The sequence below is a fragment of the Notamacropus eugenii genome, chromosome 1 (genome assembly GCF_028372415.1).
Source record: "Notamacropus eugenii isolate mMacEug1 chromosome 1, mMacEug1.pri_v2, whole genome shotgun sequence".
NCBI classification, from domain to species: Eukaryota; Metazoa; Chordata; class Mammalia; order Diprotodontia; family Macropodidae; genus Notamacropus; species Notamacropus eugenii.
The window spans coordinates 200,780,175-200,798,345 of NC_092872.1; the positions used below are offsets into that span (position 1 = coordinate 200,780,175).

General features: G+C 37.1%; 1 protein-coding gene and 1 pseudogene across 3 annotated transcripts in view; one reads left to right on the plus strand and one right to left on the minus strand.

Moving 5' to 3' along the window:
* The window catches only part of PLPP4 (phospholipid phosphatase 4), a 196,575-nt gene that overhangs the window by 96,224 nt on the left and 82,180 nt on the right, over window positions 1-18,171 (plus strand). The window lies entirely within an intron of this gene.
* LOC140529192 (adenylate kinase isoenzyme 6 pseudogene) lies at window positions 5,862-6,340 on the minus strand (annotated as a pseudogene).

An 18,171-nucleotide genomic window follows, 5' to 3' on the forward strand; every position in this document is an offset into this window, starting at 1 on the left:
ACAATCCTAAGCATTAACAACTGTCAGTAAAGAAAACCTGAAGCTAGGTTTCCCAGTTATGTAAGTGACTTGTTCTTATTATCATACATTGGTTACTGTTTCCCCTCTCTCATTGTTATTTTGGTTGTCCATTTTTGGATCCTTTCCACTTTATTAATTAGAGTTATTCATTAACTGAAAATTTTTCAACTCTATTCACCTTAATGTTTTATCCAGTTTCTGATAGAATTTCAGAATTTTAAATAATTAAATCCCTCTAAAATGGATAGCCTATTGCAATTTAAAGGAATACTTTGCTACCTTATGGAATGTTCTATTTTCCTTCTTACTATGACATAAATTCTAGACTATAAAAGGCTTATACATTATATATTAAAATATGAGACTGAAGGATTTGGCATCTGAGCTTCGAGAAAGATGCAGAGATAATATACTAATCTATTTAGGCATCGATTTTATCTCCATTGACTCTAAGTGTGACAAATAGCACATATTGTATGACCAGTGTAGCACTGAATGGTTATCTAGGACTTTCTGTCATTCCTAGAGATTGTAATGTGTGTTAAAAATAGATAATCCATTTGGAATTGGTCTTGTATTAAAAAAGGCAGAATTTCTAGGAATGAGGAGAAAATAGCCCTGTTATTTTCTTCTGTGGTCAGACACATCTTTCTTTTCCTTTTCCTTCCGGTTCCTTCCCTTCCCTGGTTTCCCACTTTCTCAGGCTAGGATTATGGGGCCACTCATGGGCCAAATACCACTGTTGCATCTCACAGGAACTTCTATCTGTTCCGTTTCTGAGCTGGACACACCTTACAAAGTCTGGTGGACTTTTGCTCCTAGAGACATGCTGGACTTAACATGGACATCAGCTTTAGCTATGCTGCAGCTCAGAACTCCCAAACTCAAATATTCTACAAGTCTTAGCCTCGTCAATAGCAAGGAGTACAGGTGTATGTCACAGACTCCGTGTTACCACATTTTAGAAAGGTTAAAGTGCAAAGTATTGAGCAAGCATGACTAGAATGGTGAAGCACCTCCAGACCCTGACACATTAAGATGATGGAACTAGAAATGCTTAGCCTGGTAAAAAGAAAATAGGGACACATGATCACTTTCTTCCAGTATATTAGGGCTGTAAGATAGAGGACAGATTAGGCTTATTCCATGTGATCCCTGAGGACAGAATCAGGAGCAAAGGGTGGGAATTGCGAAGAGAGTCATTTTGTCTTGATGTTGGGGGAAAATCATCCTAACAGCCCTTTCAGGGCTGTCTTGGAAGGAAATGTGTCCTCCCTCATTTGAGGTCTCCAAGCAGAGGCTGTTTATTGGTTAGCCAGTTTGTTGTTATGATTTTATTATTATTTGTCTTTGGCTCCTTCCAACCTTTATTATTTTATGATTTATGATTCTATGATTCTCTAAAATTTCTGAATTCCTCCCCCCCCATTAAGTCACATTTTAAATGGTTATGGTTAAAAATGAAAATAACTGACACAGGAAACCTTGACTACATAGTAATAATGTCATTTGTATTCTTTGGGCATAATTTGGATATTGATGGAATTGAAAGGTCCTTGAACAATAGTCTCCTGTGTTCTGACACTTACCCTCCTCTCCTGTTCCTCACCTTTGAAGTTAATATGTGTGGCTCTTACATGATCAAAGAGTGCTGGACTGAAGTCAGGAAGACAGGAGCTCAAATACTTCTTCTGAAACTTCCTTGCAATGTGGCTGGACATTTAATGTCTCTGAGTCTGTTTCCTCATTTGTCCAATGAAGTGTAGATTCGGCAGCCTCTACAGTTACTGCTGGTTCTAAACTTATGATCTGTGCATTCGTCAAGTCTTGATTAAAAAAAAGCAACAGAAGCAAAACCTGCTGTGAAAGACTTGGGCAGCAACTTCAGAATGACAGTTAAGAAGATCTCTTTAAAATTTGGTGTCTTCTGTTACATCAGAACTTAAGAAAAAAAATAGAGCTGAAGTTTAAGTAAAGTGCTGGATAGATATTTGATCTAGGATACATGACAATTAACAGAAGCTATTTCTGCCTCTAGCTGGTGATGCTTCAGAAATAGTTAACAAATATTTTCCTGCTGACAGTTTGGCAGTGGCAAGATCTGGTGAACCCATGTATGTGTGTGTGCACATGTTTGTATTTCTGTATGCATATATATATATGTATGTATGTGTATAATACATATACATGCACATATATGTATATGTGTGTTTTCTTTGCCATTTCATGAATGTAATAGGTCTTGATGATAGCTACTTTGCATACTTTTTGCAGAGCACCAGTGGTTCTTTCTTTATTTCCTACCACAGTTGATAGGAGAGTTAAGATTTGTTTTCATCCTTTGCTTCTCAGAGTGTATGTGACTTGAGTGGTAATATCATGTAAACATGCCACTGTGAGCCAAATAATTTCTCTTTTTAAGAAATCTATTTCTTTTGAAAACAGAGGCTTATGTTTCTCCATCTGCCATCAGCATCCAAAGCATATTCTACCAAAGTGATCAAAACAGCAGAATTTTGGAAGCACTAAAATACTCAAGGTACACAGACTTCCCAATGGCCACTTTTCATGTGGTCTTTGGTGCTTTAGATGGCCAATGCCATTAGGGTATAAAAGACAAAGCTCATTATATTAAAGAACCCATAGTTTCTCTTAGTGTCCTATTGGCTCACCACTATGGAAGACCATAGGTCAGGGGCTCTCATAAGAGCTTAAATAAAAGGGCCTTTGAAAGGTGAATTATTTTTTCAAAGATTGTCTTTACCTTTGATTCACTTTCAAGAAGGGTAATGAGTTTCATCAAGTATCATAAAATCTGTAAAGAACAGTAACTTAATCTAGTCAGATATATGAGTCAGTCACATGCCTTGGACTTAGGAAGACCTGGGTTCAAGTCTTGCTTCTTACATATATTAGCTGTGGGACTTTAGGCAAACCATTGGCCCTAGGCAACTTCCTAAGCTTTTAAGTTTGAGTTAGTTTGCTGATATATGCAACAGATAGCTACCCTGCAAAAAATGAAAATAATAGGGAAAATGATCCCTCTCTCTATAAATGCATAACCCCAACTACATATAACATTTTATTTGCATTAAACTGATATGTGACAATAAATGCTAGCCCATCAATGGTACAATTTATCAAAGCCTCTGTTGAAGTCTATCTTCAATGAAATGGGAGAACTGCATGGAATAACAATCACACATAGGAGAAATTTTAAAAGAAAGCAGAGAAATAATTAAATGATTTGACTGGTTGATGGTTGCCAAGCATAAGGAATTTTCAGGCCCAGAGCAAATTTCTGGGTGTAAAAATTGCCCAAAATGGATTTCTCACCCTCATCAGGTGACCAGAATTATTTTGACTGTCATGTCAAATAATGATTATTTCATAAACAAAGCATTCTCAGAGAGTTCAGTTCTATGATTGTTATTTTTAAAATCAATGCTGTCTGACTTTTTGCCTATCTTCACCAAGGGTACCATCAGTCAAGCGCCTCTTGTTCCTTTTCATGATTGCATCAGGTATCAAGGGCCTTCGATACAGAGTAGATAGGAGTGGGCTTCCTCATTAGGCTAAGTATCTAGTGATAGAATTGAAGATAAAGTCTAAAAGGTGGTCTCTCAAATGAGATAGCTTGTTTTTCAATAAGGGCTGAAGTGTGTCTTAATTCCAATTTTAAGGATAATCTCTGGGTTTCATTTATGCCAAATAATGAAGCTTTAAACTCCATGAATCATGAATATTGACATTAGAAATCAACTGGTTCTTGGAGTGACCCAGAATGCTGATTCTGGCTCTTTTCCTGAAGCTAACATTTTTTAATGTATATACTTAAATTTAATGTGTTCTATTGCCTTTCTATAGTGCTTAAACGCATGTTGGACAGACTTCAGTCACACATGAATTATTTGTACGGGGGTCATTCATAGGAAATATTTAATTCCAGGCTAGAATACTCACGTTGTATGGAAAGTTTCAGAAATAACTTCCCAAAGTTTGATTAATAGCCGTAGCCAAACATAATTGGGAAGATAAGTCTTTTGAAGCAAAATTATAAAGTGCATTCTGTAACCAGGCAAAAATCATCTTTAGTCTGAGACAATTCTTTTCATGTGTGGATTGGATTAACCTTCACTATGGCTAGTCCTATTAAGGAATTCTAGGGGATAGAGAAGTAGAGGACATAACTACTGCCCTTGAAGATTGTACAGTTTTAAATGGTTAAAAATTGATTGTACCTACATTTATTTTAGTCTACCTAAAATGCCATAGGTATTAAAAGCTGTCAAGCTATCATTCTTCTGATACAGCATTCCCTAAAGGAGTCTGGTAGAATCTTTGGAAAGAACACTAGATAGTAATCCAGAGAGTTTAGATCTAGTTCTAATTCTGCTTCTAATTAGTCAAGTGAACTTGGTCAAATTGTTTCCTATTCATGAGCCTTAATGTTTTTGTGTTAAATGAGAGGGCTGTAGGATATGATTTCTTAGGCTCTTTCTAGTTCTAATATTCTGAACTCTGGTCTCACATTACTAATCACCTCTTACAAATTTTCTCCTGTATGAACCATTGGCTTCCCAAAGACAAATCAAAAATCATGCATGTTCCCACCTAAACTTGTCTCTACTCAAAAATTTTCTGTTTCTCTCAAAGATACTCATCCTCTTGATCACTTGGGTTTGTAGCACCATAATCATCCTTGAGTCCTTCCTCTCACTTACCAGCAACATTCTATTATTTGCCATGCCTTTGTGAAATCTTTCTTCATAGCATTTTTTATATCCCAAATTCAAGTGATGGCAATCTTAGTTCATCTAGAGTATTGTCATAGTTTCCTGATTAGTCTCCCCTTTTATGGGCCCTTCTCTCTCCATACCATCCTTCATAAAGTCCAGTGCCCTTTGTGGTGGGTACTCAAGGCCTGGGGCCTGAGCCCTCTACTCTTTTCTCTCTGTACCCTCTTGAGGTGAGTTCATTATTTCCCATGAGTCCAGCTGTTATTTTCATACAGATGATCCCTCAGATATACATGCTTAATCCAAATCTTTCTCCTGAATTTCAAGACCCACAGCTCCAACTTCTGCTAGGTATCTTTAACTAGATATCCCTTTAGCATCTCAAACTCAGCATGTTCAAAATAGGATTCATTATCTTTTCCAATAAACCATGCTCTTTTCTTACTTTCCCTATTTTTGACATTTATGTCAAATGCTCTACTATTCTTACACTCCTTCAGCTTTATAACCTATCATCCTCAACTCTCTACTCTCTCTGTCTGCCTCTTTAATTGCTAAGTCTTATTGATCCCTCCCACTTCACATTTTTCATTTCTATCTCCTCTCTACTCACACAAACACCACTCTAGAATCTTATCACCTCTCATCTGGACTATTGTCATAGCCTCCATTTTCATGTTTATAGAATTGTTCTTAAGTTTTCTTTTATTTATAATAAGACAACAATCATTCCTGGCTTTAATTTCCTTTTGCATTATATCAAGCTTTAAAGATTTCTACCTCTTGTCTCAAATTTTCTCTTTCTTTGTCAGCTATACAAATTAAATGAGAATGCTGAGTACTCTGAAACGTTTTTTTAAAAACTCCTTAATACCTTATTCATTAAATTTGGGGGTTTTAAGTTTTCAAATAGGGAAAAAAATTAATGCATGATGCAACCTCATAGATGTTCCACTGACTACTTTATACAACACAGTCTATAATAGTTAAGTTTGTTAGGTCATTTTAATTTCTATTGCAAAGGGAGTGAAATATTAAAAAAAAAACCCTCTATTCCCATCATGTAGAAAGCCTTGAAAGTCCATGCTTTCCTCTCAATATTCAATTATTGCTTTTGATCCATTCCTCTATCTATTTCATTATCTAATCTAAATTACTCTGTAGTTCTCCCCATTCCTTGCTGGGTATACTATTTCCTTCTTGTAAGAAGTTGTAGATTCTTCATTTAAAAAATTGAAAATTTCACACCAAATATCATCCTCTAGTTTCTTTACACAATATCCTCTGCTTTCAAATCTTTTATATAATAATGATTTCTCTTTTTGAAGCACAAGAACTATATGAAACCATCATTCAGAGAAAATGTAGCAGCCATGGTAATCAATAATTACTCTGCCTTCTTTTGTTTTGTTTTCTAATGCATCAACTCTTATCTTCATCTAAAATGAGACATATTCTTCATCAGCATCTCCTAATTGTCCTTCTTGTGCTAAATCATTCATAGTAATGTATACTAGACCTGTTTTGGGTGCAAATTCTTCATCTGATGTGGTCTTTTCCACCCCAGTGTGCATGTGCATGACACATTGTGGTCATAGAGTCGTCCGCCCTTCCCAGACCACTTGCTTTCCACTCGGGAGAATAGCCTTACAGTCACTTCCAAATTTTGATCCTAGCATCCAGTCTCCTCACTCTCCTATCCATTTTTCCTCCTATCCATCTTCTATCCCACAACTGCCAAATAGAAATTGCTACAATTCATGTCTGGTGATGACACTCTCTGAACAGCAGACTTTTATTCCCCATTGCCTTTCAGATAATTAAAACTTCTACTTGTGATTTTAGCCCTTTACAGCAATTCCTGTTCTTTCTATGTTGATTACATATTGTTCCCTATTAAATTCTCCGAAGTCCCCCCCAAACAGACTTGCCACATGATACTATTTCCTGTATCTGTACGTTAGCACAGGCTGCTCACCCTTGCCTGGAATACTCTGCCTCTTTGCCTTTGCCTTTTATGCTCCTAACATCCTTCAAGGATTGTCTCATCTCTCAGAGATGCTCATCCTCTTGGTCACTTGGGTTGTAGCACCATAATCATCCCTGAATCCTTCCTCTCACTTACCAGTCATGTTCTATTATTTGCCATGCTTTTTTGAATTTTTTCTTCATAACATATTTTATATCCCCAATTCAAGTGATTTTCAATTAATTCAAGCTGTTTGTTTCCCCTCTCATTCAAATGACTGTGCATTTATTTTTCACACTCACATTCACACATTCCAAAATTACCCATGTGTGAAATTGCTTTATGCCTCTAACTCTAATATAAGGTAAGATCCTTGAGGGCAGGGACTATCTCATTTTCATCTTTGTTTTCCCTGACACCTAACATGTGACTGATACATAATAGTTAATAAATACTTGAATGAACTTCTGTGATTTCTAGAATTAGTTTGAGAATTCCCTTTCTCCAGAGATTTTAGAGAGTAAGAAAAATTCTGTCTAACTACTAACCTGACTTAGCTGCAGGTCACCTTGAAGGCATGGAAATAGACTAACCTGCCTTCCTAAGGTTGTTTCCAAGTCTTTGATTCAGATTCTGGAAGGAAGTAGAAAAGGCTTACCTCCTACTTCTTTTTCAATGACAGCAAGGACAAAATAAAATGTAATCTCCTGTTACATAATAGAACATGTTGGCTTCTGATGCAACATCTCCATATGCTACACATCCATGAACCTAGTTTATTCCTTACGTTGAAAGGGCTTCATTTGTTGTATTATTAATAATGGGATACATGTTATGTGCATTGCTTTAGAGGCTTGCAATAATTTCATTCATCTATTTATTTTCTATCAATTCAAGCTCTCTTTTCTGTGCTTCAATTACATTGACACGAATTACAGAGCTGTACATATTATGCACTCAGTATCTTGCAACTGTTTGGTGGTGGCTGGGGGATGGGATGGTATTGAGCACTGTAAGTAGACCAATGAATACATAAACATTTTTAAGTACCTACTCTGTGTCAGGAAGCATTGTGTTTAGCAATGGAGATAAAAAAAAAAAATCAATCAGTAAACATTTATTAAGCACCTGCTTTGTGCCAGGCATCGTGCTAAGTACTAGGGATGCAAAATGAGCCAACAAAGCAAACAACTTGGAAAATGTTTCTCAAGTAAAGTCCTACTGTAAATTTTCAAGACAAAGCTATAACAAACCATTAAATCATTCTTTATTTTTTTATTTATTTAACTTTTAACATTCATTTTCACAAAACATTAAATCATTCTTGAGAAACAATGTCCACCCCTAAGTAACCTTCCTTTCAGTGAAGCCTCTGTAAGGAGCTAAGAATAATGTATTTAGCCAGGTGTTCTTGCCTGCTAGTCTCCATCTGGGAAGAAGAAGAGCAATTTGATGATTAATTCCTGGGACATCCTTTTCAACAACTGCACCAAATGTTTCCTAGCAGGACTATGGAGGCAGTGGAAAAGAAAGCTCAGATAGGCCAACCAGGTATGAACCCTAGAGATAAAGAACTATGGATTCTTGGCCCCAATGGCAAACTTTTAAGTTATAGACAAGGGGTAAACAGAAAGAAAGACAGGCGTCTTGTTGTGTGAAGTGTAGATGTCTAATAATCACAATCTGTTGTCTCCTTCATCTTATTATAACTATTCATTGGGTAGCCATCAAAAAAAAGCTAGGGACAGGCTATAGCTGAGTCATCCTTCTGAGTGATCAAGCCAATTTATAGAGCCATTTGTTAGAAGTGAAGTGGAGTCCTGAAGGCACAGTCTTGGAGACCCTGTCCTAAAAGATTAAAGAGGCGTTTTGGGAACTGGAGTTGATTTGGAATGGACTGACTGTGCCTGGCAGAGACAAGCTGTGAACTCAATGCCTCCTCCCAGAAAGAAAGGGAAGAGTGCTCTTTAGGGATATGTCCCCACAAAGCCAAAACCAGTGGGATCAGCAGGAGGCTGAAAAAACTTGGCTCCCTTCAGGAATGCCAGCTAGCTCTCTTAACACATGAAGTGCTGCCGAGTAATTAGCCCTAAAAGCTTTTCACATAGTGACACATAAATGAAAGCACTAATGCACAATTACTGTAAGCGCTGTTAGACTATTGGTGCACACATTGAAGATTGCCAGGCAATTAGATACTTCATTGCTGGACCAATTTCTAATCCAAAAGATGCTTCAGTTTCCAAGTTTCCCACATAAATGCTGTATCACATTTAGTTCTTTCTTTCCTCCTCATCTCATTAGAGCAGGAGTTCTTGACCTGGGGTTTGTGAACTTTTAAAAAAAAATTAAAATTCTGTTTCAGTGTAATTGATTTCTTTGTGATCCTATGTATTTTATTTTATGTATTTAAAATCACTGTTCTGAGAAGGATCTATAGGCTTCACCAGACTGCCAAGGGGGTATAAGAAAGGTTGGGGGGCCCTTCATTAGAGCTATAAAATAGCCCTTCACTAGAGGTATAAAGTGTGTTCTGTGCATCAGAAATGTCATTGTGAGTTTTATTAGTCTCATGTACAAATGTGATCAGATAGATTATTGTGGAATCTTCGACCCTGTTCATGTGAAAGGTATATGTGGTCTGTTTCCTCTTTGCTGCATTGGGGATTTTCCTGAGTTGAACAAGGCCATGGAGCAGTACTTATTGGTACATGTCAGGTATCCACCACCTGCTGAAGGGAAGGCTCCAGGGGCAGGAAAGTACATGCATTAGATCAGTGACAAGTGATAGGTTCTGTGGGAGTGTGACTCGGGGCCTTGTTTAGAACCAGGTGAACTGAAGGGACACATAGAAACTGAGTCTCAGGCTGATAGCATAATCCAGGATTCAGGTAATTTAGCAGAAAACCTGGAGAAAGTCTGCAAGAACAGGTTGGAGGCAGAGATTCCAATGTATGGCACTAGAATCAAAGAATTGTCATAGCAGAGGAAACATCGTGCCTGAAATTCCTCCTGTTTAGTTAGGGGCCTGGCTGGAAAGACTGCAAGAAGAAACAAGAGGGAATATCTACCTGCTATGAGGAGTTGGGGGTAGAGGGCTAGATGCTGCTCTGTTGAGTCATCCTTCTAATCAAAATGGTTTTTGTACAACTACAGGAACAAAAAGAAGAAAAAAAGGAGTCTGTTATGGACTTCAGAAGATTTGAATGTGTATGTACACATCTATTATTAGTATAACATTTTCCAGGGGACTTAAAGGACTTTCCACAGTGGAGGAGTTATGATCTGATAAAAGAAAGAAAAAACACTAGTAAAACTACTTGAAAACAAGTTTTTACTTGACAAGTAGTCAAGTTTCTAAAGCAAGGGTCCCTTAATGGAACATAGGGGAAGGCAATGGACTCAGGGTCAATAAGACTGCTTTCTGTCTGAGTCCTGATATAATATTTACTTAGTTTTGTGATCCTAGGAAAGTCACTGATCCTTCCTGAGGTTCAGTGTTTTCATATGTAAAAGGAGGGATTAGTGATGAATAGCCTCGAAGTGCTAAATCCATGGTCCTAAGCCTTGGACAAGAGGGGATGGCATGAAAAGGATTGTAAAGGCAGCAGCTGATGTAAAAGCAGCAACTGTATCCTCCCCACTCCCAAAAGCAGTAGGACTTTTTTATCTAATTCTGTATTGCCTTCTTTAATATTCCTGAACCCTCTAATTCCAAACCCTGTAATATTCTCCATGCCTAAGATCTTAGGCAGGTCAGAAGCATGATCTCATGCAATGTTTGTTGGTAAATGCAAATGCCCCAAGTAGATTATAATGTCATTCATGTGTCTCTGTAAGATGGTCTCTGCTTTTTTGCCTCATTCACCCTGGTCCAGATAAAACCCTGTGCACTGCTTTGACAAAAACAGGATGAAAATTTCATCTTATTGGTACAATGGAGGAAAACATAGAGGATAATAAAAACACCAGTTACGATGCAGGAAGACCCATGTTCAAATCCTCCTTCTGTTGCTTACTACCTTTCTGACTTTAGGGAAATGATGTAACCTTGAACCTCAGTTTCCTTATCTGTAAAAGGAGTGAGTTGAACTAAATGATCATTGAGTTCTACATCTATATCTATTTGAGCTAACTATTCAGAGACCATTTGGAGTCAAGCCATTATCTCTTTGCTGTCTCCATGATCAAACAGAAAATCCTCTGTTTGGCTTTTTAAACCCTTCATAATCTGACTCTTTTCTGGCTTTCCAGTCTTCTTACCCCTTATACTCCCTCCCTGTATCCTACACTCTTCAGTCTAGTGACAAAGGTCTCTTTGTTGTTCTTTGCTGGAGACACTCTGTCTCCCAACTCTAGGCATTCTTAAGTGCTCCTCCTCCATGGCTATAACTCTTTTCCTCCTCATTTCCACCTCCTCGCTTCCCTGACTCCCTTCAAGCCTTAGCTAAAATCCCATCTTCTAAAAGAAAACTTGCCAAACTCCCTTAAGGCTAGCTTTCCTCCTGCTGATTATCTCCAATTTGTCCTGCATGTCATCTTGCTTTGAATATAGTTATTTTGTATGTTGTCTTCCCCATTAGACTGTGAACTCCTTGCAGAGGAGAAGCTGTCTTTTTTCCTTTCCTTCTATCCTCAGTACTTAACACGGTACATGGCATGTGGTAGGTATTTAATAAATGCTTGTTGCTGACTGCCTCAGTAATATGCCTGCCCCACCTCATTTACCAGGCATGCGTAGCCATCCTAGTGGGCTGCTCTGTATCCAATTAGTCCATTGGATTAAGTAATAATAAAGTACTTATTTAGCGCCTACTAAGGGCTAGACATGGTGTAAGGTGCCAGGAATACCAGAGCAAAGAATGATACAATCTCTACTCTCAAGGACCTTATGTTATAATAAAAGAGACAAGTAGATATGTAAATGTATGAATGAAGAAGGAAATATATGGCATAAGCATGAAGTTAACAAAGAGAAATACAAACCACAATTTTCTTAGTCCCTGTATTACTTGGCCCACAGCCTTGTGCTGGATGGTGTTGTGGTTCTTTAGTCATTCTTCATGGATCTGTCTAAACTCCATGTTGTCTTTCCCAACCACTGGTGCTGCAGAAATGGAATAAGGATTTTCCATACCTCACTCAATCATAGTACCCAACAAGAGATTCTGCTTTGAGTTTTCCCATCTCAGAACTTCTCTAATCTTCTCATCCCTCCCCAAATATGACCAGCCATTGAAGGTCTCCACTTTCAGCCTTGGATTCCCTTAGGTTTCATGTTACCCTCTTTGAGAATTTGTAGGCTTTTTTATCTTCAACTCTATATAAACATTCCTGAATCAGAAGCTTACCAGAAAAAGCCAGCCAAGCCAAGGAATATTCTTGTGAAAGCTTAGGTAGGGGAATGGATGAGGAATGACAAGGTAAGGTAAAAATGTTTTCAGTTTTTGCTATTCTAATATCAACACGTGGGTAAAGCTAACCATGTGAGAGACTCCCCACCCCCACCCAGCTCTGTTGTAGAAAATTACTCTTGCCTCTTTCCTATCTTCTAGGTTAATCAGTTCTGCAACAGCAGTCTAATGGGTTAGTCTAAAAGATTAACAAACAATTGTTCTTAGCTCTCATAACCAGTCTCAAGGCTATTGGCAACAACTGTATCCTCCCCATTCCCAAAGCATAAGTGACTTACCTCTCTCACTATGGTTGTACCATCAGCTAATTGTGATGATGCATCTAGCATAGAGTCTTCAGAGTGATATAAAGTAGAATCAAATGTTGTAAGCACATAGAACCACTGTGATTTTTCTTTCTTTTCTTTTCTTTCTTTGTTTCTTCCTCCCTCCCTTCTTCCTCCCCTCCCTTCTTTCTTTCTTTCTTTCTTTCTTTCTTTCTTTCTTTCTTTCTTTCTTTCTTTCTTTCTTTCTTTCTTTCTTTCTTTCTTTCTCTCTCTCTCTCTCTCTCTCTCTCTCTCTCTTTCTTTCTTTCTTTCTTTCTTTCCTCTCTCTCTCTCTCTCTCTCTCTCTCTCTCTCTCTCTCTCTCACACACACACACACACACACACACACACACACACATACACCACTGTGCTTCTAAACTTCTTATGGAATATTCAAAAATATTGGTTAGAAAGTTCTCATTACTGTAATAGTTACTTTGATTTTACCTAAAAGAATGGTGGCTTCTTAAAGTGAAAAGCAAAACGATTTTCCCCCCATTTTCTGAAATAAGGCACCTGACTGTAGCAAGTATTAAAATAAATCTACTTTGTTCAATCCTAGCAATTCTTGATTAGGAAGAAACCAGAGCTTTTGAAAGAAACCACTGGAAAGTAGAGGATAAAGCATTGCCCTTCAGAAAACCTATTATTTAAAAAGAATGAAGTGACATATTTTTGGTTCAAAATACTGCAGTCATAAGATTGCAAATGACATTTCACAGGCTCATCAATCATGTTTTTGATAACTGAAAGTCAGAAATTATATTTTCTTTATGAACAATTGGTGTTTGAGAGAGAAATCCAGTAGGGGTGATTGATTATCAATGCATTCATTGAGATTTTTGCAAAGTATTCTTTCTAGTAAGTTAGATCAGAAATGTATTCATTAGTATGTAACCTCAAATGGGTGAGATAAGAAAGATGCTAGGAGATAGACTTTTCTCTGTATCTCTTTTGCTGTCCTTTACTTTGAAGAATGTCAGTGGTCATAATCACCAACAACAGGGGAAATAACTGGGGACCAGGAACAGGAACAAAAGTTGTTTACTTCTGGTAGAATGTGTGTGTGTGTGTGTGTGTGTGTGTGTGTGTGTGTGTGAAAGTTTTTATGTGTGGACAGACCTGTCAGTTTCTAGGATTTCTGTTTCTATGTAACAATTCCACCTCTTCTCCTTTTCTCCCAATTACATAGTAACCTAATGATTCATTCAGCAAACATTTATTAAGTAGCTACTATGGCATATCACTTTGCCAGATGTTGTAGAACCCAATTCAACCTATTTCTTAAATACCTCCTATTTGCCAGGCACTGTGGTAGCAAACAAAAAAGCATCTGAATGAAAAGTTAAAAATTTGGTCACTTTTCTGTGTGTTGAATATCCAAGGCATTTTGAAACAACTATAAGTTTTATTTTTTTTCACTTTTTATCCCAGTGGTTGACATCATGTAGATATAATTTCAGTATTCTACAATCTTGGCTTTTACTTTGGCAAATAAAAGGAACATGAGATGAAATAACTCTTTCCTCCTGAACCATTTGCAGAATGATCAGTAGCATCTAATGAACACTGAGTTAAGAATCAGCAGTCTTGTTTGATTTCAGAATCTCTGACACTTATTGGCTATATGAGCTCGGTTAACTTTGCATCTATGAAACTCAATTCCCTCATCTGTGAAATGGTGGTAATAATTCTTCTATTATCTGCCTCATAGGATTTTTATAAGGATCAAATGAGATAATGTAGAAGAGAACTCTGTCACCAGAAAAATACTTTGTAAATATGCAACAGGGCATGATAACATTAAGGAAACTCAGGTACTCTTAAAAAGAATTTGGTGATCCATAAGACAACTTTTATGAGAACTTCTAATCTAAGTGTTCATCACATAATTTGGCTGAGCAGTGGTGATAAGAGTTGGTATTTTCATTGTTATTGGAATGACCACCAGTAACCACTATCATCTCTACTACATTAGGATTGTGTCTACAGGTGTGTGTGTATGTGTGTGTGTGTGTGTGTGCATGTACACCCCCCCCATGTACACCCATGTATATGCTTGTGTACTTCTAAAAATGATAATATTTTCTTTGACTTTTCAATAATTGACTCTGATAGATCCTGGCCTTCCAGCTTCTTAGTAATTGAAGATACCTCTTTTTATAGTAGGAAATAAGACATCTCTCAAAGTTGATTCATTTGATTTCTGAATAAAAATGTGGTTAGATTCCTATTTTTTTCTGAATCACACACTACTTACCTAATGCAAAATATGCTAAATCCAAACAATCCGTTACCATTCCTTCCTCTGTTAAGAAAGAGTTAAGTTAGTTAAGTTAGAGTCCCATTCAAATCTTAAGATTTTATACTCTTAGACCTTTTGTCTATTAGATTTGAGCATTAAAGCAAGAGACTCCAGTCAATATCTGTCTCATTCAAATTCAGTGCAAGCTATTTTTTTAATCAGCAATAATATAGACTGTCTTCATATATTCTTACTCTTGTTCTTCTACCAAAGAATTGGCTCCATCTTTACTGGAGGTAATCAGATTGATCCTTTGGATTGAATTAGCTAGTTGATTTTTTTGTTGTTTAAATTTTTTTCATTGATTTCATTTTTTCATCCTTTTCCCAATAGTTTTGCCATTGTAAAGACATCACTTTTATTTAAGCAAACCCTTGATTCACATTGTGCTTGTCATTTAGCATTTTCCTCAGACATCTAGTGGTTATTGTAAAGGTAGATTGTTCTGACTAGTTTCCAAGTCACCTTATGTACTTCACAAGAATGGGTACTGCTATAGCTACAGACAGGACTGAGGATGAAGACTGCATGATAATCCTGACTTAAACATCTTGAGCACTTTATATATAGGTATTAGACCTATGATTTAATTGGAATAGGATTTAATTACTTTCCAGTTGATTCCATGCCATGCGTTTTTTCTTCTTCTTCCTTCACACTGATGCTACACTGGGTGTAACAATAAACACCCCTTAGATCTGCATTCATAAAAGGAAAACAACTTTCAAGGGGTTAACAATCACTTTAATCAAGCACATATATCATTCACCTAGTTCAGGGGAGTCAGCACCTGAACCTCAAAAAAATATAGAGAAATCAAAGATCAACAGACATGGCTTTCTCTGCCTGGATTCAACAGACAATCCAACTGTCTGACCATAGTTATCAGAGAGGGAAACAATGACATCTGCCTTTTCAAAGCAGGGGAGTGGGGTGGGAGGAGGGGGTGGGGTCCTTAAAGTGGCTTCCCAGAGTTCTTATCTGGCACTCAAACCCTCTTACAAAAACTAAGCCTCAAAGTAAAGCCTCACCTTCAGAGTATTTATACACTTTTTAGAGCCAGAGGGCATAACCTCTGACCCAGTGCCTCATTAGAAAAAGCAAAAGGCACTTGAGACCCTCCTACAAAACAACTCCCCTAATCAAGTTTCCCATAATGGGCAGGCCCATCGATGAGTGGGAAAGGTCTTCTTTAATCACATTATTCAATTGGAGGCACTTTTAGTAAAAGGAAAACAACAAAAGATCCCAATTTGATTGCCATCACACTCTAACCTTCCAGAACCCTTGGCCTTATAATCTAAAAGGCCATGGATCCTGGAACAAACAGAGGCATTATACTTCTTGATTATTCTAAAACAAAAACAACAAAAGATCCTACTTTGATTGCCCTTTCACTGTGCCCCTGGCTCCCTGGCTGTAACAAATAATCCTTTTCTTTATCTTACCAAGGCCCAAGTGTCTATAACACTTTCTAGCCAACTTCAAAAATTATAACCCAGATTTGTAATTTTCCAGGAGGACAGGAACTATCTAGCTTGTTTGTACTTATTCCTATAGCTTAGTACAATTCCTGGCACATAGTAAGCACTTAGTAAATACTCTCTCTCTCTCTCTCTCTCTCTCTCTCTCTAAGATGTAGCTTCTTTCTTCCTTTCCTTCTTTCTTTTTCTTTCTCTCTCTCTTCCTTTCTTTCTTCATTCCTTCTTCCTCCCTTCCTCTCTCCCTTTCTCTCTCTCCCTCCCTCTCTATTTCTCTATTTCTTTTTTCTTCTTTTCCTCTTTTCTATCTATCAATCTGCCAGTACAAATCAATATCTTTTTGGCTATTTAAAGCATACTTTCAGGTTTTCAAAATGCGTTCCTCATAATAACCCTCTAAAGCAGACAATGCATATATCATCTATATGAGGGGACTGAAAGCTCTGAGAAATTGTGATTTAACTTCCATTTGCCTCAATTTCCATAACTGTAAAATGGGGATAGTAATGACATCTACCTCCTAGGATTTCTGTGAGGATTAAATAAGATGATATTTGTAAATTGCTTAGCATGGTACCTGGCATAAAGTAAATACTGTATAAATGCTAGTTAATTATTATTGTCATCATTTTTATTAATCTTTATTGAGATCTAGCAAATGTTGGAGTCAGGATTTGAACCCAGGCCTCTTTTGACTTCTGATGCAGTTTTTCCCCCATTAAACCCTGCTGCCTCTCAGACAGAATTATAGAATTTCATAGTTAGAAGGCACTTGACAGTCCAGTTAGTTCAACTCAATGAACAATAATTCTCACCTCTGTATACCACAAAAGTAAGTAATGATCTAGCCTTCACATGGAGACCTCTGTTGAGACAGAATCCACTGCTTCCCAGTGTATTCCATTCCACTACTGGTTAGCTTTCATTGTTAGGAAATTTCCCCTTATTTTATTCCCAAATTTAATTGTCTTCAACTTTTACCCATTGTCCCTGTTCTCATCCTCTGGATTCAGATAGAACAATCTTAATGTCTTTTGTAAGTGATGACCCTTAAAATACTTAAAGACTTCTATCATGCTCCCTTCCCCCAAGTCATCCCTTCTCCAGGTTAAACAATCCTAACGCTTTCAACTAATTATATTAATGGACAAATGGCATGTAGGTTTCTCTACCACATAATCATCATCAATATATTCCTCAGCCCTGCTATTCAAGACCCTCCATTTTCTGTCTTCAGTTTATATTTCTAACCTCATTTCATACTGCTCTGCTTGAATTGTATGTTTAAGTTAAAATGGACTACTAACCATTCCCTGAATTTGACATGCTTCATCCTGCCTCTGCATTTGAAACAGTAGATGCTATGTCTACAATGAATTCCATCTCCTTTTTTAATTCACTTTTTATTTTGTCTACCTTTTAATTTTATTTTCAATTAACAACCATTTATTTTCTCTCCCTCCCTAACTAGACCCTCCATTGAAAAGAAAAAGAAAACCCTTGTAATAATGAAGCAAAGTATATTCTCATATTGTCCATGCCCCAAATATATGCCTCATTCTGCATTTTGTATCCATTACATTGTCAACAAGATATGGATAGCATGGTTCCCCATTGGTACTCAGTGATCATGGTTGATTACTACACTGATCAGAGTTCTTAAGTCTTTCACTATTGTTTATCTTTCTGTTATTGTTTTTATTTTATAACTTGTTCTCCTGGTTCTACTCAATTCACTCTGAAGTATTTCATTCAAGTTTCTAAGGTTTCTTTAAAACATTTTTTCATCATTCTTTATGGTGCAATAATATTCTGTCACATTCATGTGCCATCCTTCTGTCATTTTTTATGGCACAGTAGTGTTTTTTTACTTTTATGTGCTGTCATTTATTCAGTCATTCCCCAACTAATGGACATTCTTTTAGTTTGTCACTAC